The following is a 1,161-nucleotide window of genomic DNA, read 5'->3' on the forward strand; positions in this document are numbered from 1 at the left end:
GGGGGGTTCGGGCTTCTCTGTCTGGCCTTCGATTCCTGCGTCCTGGAGCCCTTGGGGGACGGTCACCAAGGACCCAGGCTCACTCCCCAGGACAGTCAGGAGCGCGGTGGACCGCCAGCTGGGGCAGGACCTCCTGGAGATGCAAACACAGGATTGGGCTCGTCCCCATCAGTCCCGTGCATTGGCAGGAAAGGCAGAAAAGCAGAAGGCTCCGTGCAGGGGCAGATGCCCTGCTCAGAGCGAAGCCCAGCACTCAGCAACCCCACCCCTCCCGGCCTCCGGGCCCCGCGACTGGGTCCCCGCTTGTCCCAACCCTCAATGACAGGTCACAGGGGATCCCGGTGGTGTTGAGCTTGGCTACAAAACAGGCTGCAGACACAATGAACCCACAGGGACAATGTGCGTTCCACAGGTGACCAGTCCCTTGTGCTGGATGAGGCCACACAGAAGTTACAGGGATCAAGACGTGCATCTCTGGGGACATTCTTGTGTCCGTTACAAGGGGGCATGTCTGGGGACGTCATTCCATCCGCCACGTGGGGATCAGGTCGTGGCCACTCGGGGGGAACAGTGCAGCACCCACCGCATCCACTGTGACCTGAGAACCCCCTCTCTGTCCCCCAGGGCCAACCACAGCCAGAGAGAGTCTCCAGAAGGCGCCACGCTTCCCCGCGGGTTCCCTCCCGTCCTGCAAGAGGAGAGCTGCGTACGTCAGCAGCTGGCGTCTCAAGGACGCACAGGCCAGCGGCCGCTGGGGACTCCGTGCGCGGGGTGGGGACACAGGACCGTCCGAGCCCCGGGAAGCCACACCAGAATGCCATCCCGAGTGACGGGGGGAGGAGGTAACCGCACTCTGAGCACAGGACACGATCCTTGGGGTCCCCCCTGGATCAGCTGGTCCCCCCTGGGGTCAGCCTTCCCAGACGGCAGTGGGGGGGGCATGGACAGAACAGACCGTGTCTCTGGCCAGCATCATTTTATGAGCTGCAGGCGACTGAGTGTTCGGGGTTCGGGAAGACAGAGGGGGCAGGGCTTTGCTTTCATTTCATCTTCTTTGGTGCCTTTGCCGTCAAAACTCCCGAGTTCAGACGGACAGAGGAAAGGAAGCTGATACGTCCTCTGCTTGGAACAGGCCAGGAGGAAGGCTGGACTTTCTCGTCC

This window comes from Panthera onca, chromosome X, assembly GCF_046562875.1.
Source record: "Panthera onca isolate mPanOnc1 chromosome X, mPanOnc1 haplotype 2, whole genome shotgun sequence".
NCBI classification, from domain to species: domain Eukaryota; kingdom Metazoa; phylum Chordata; class Mammalia; order Carnivora; family Felidae; genus Panthera; species Panthera onca.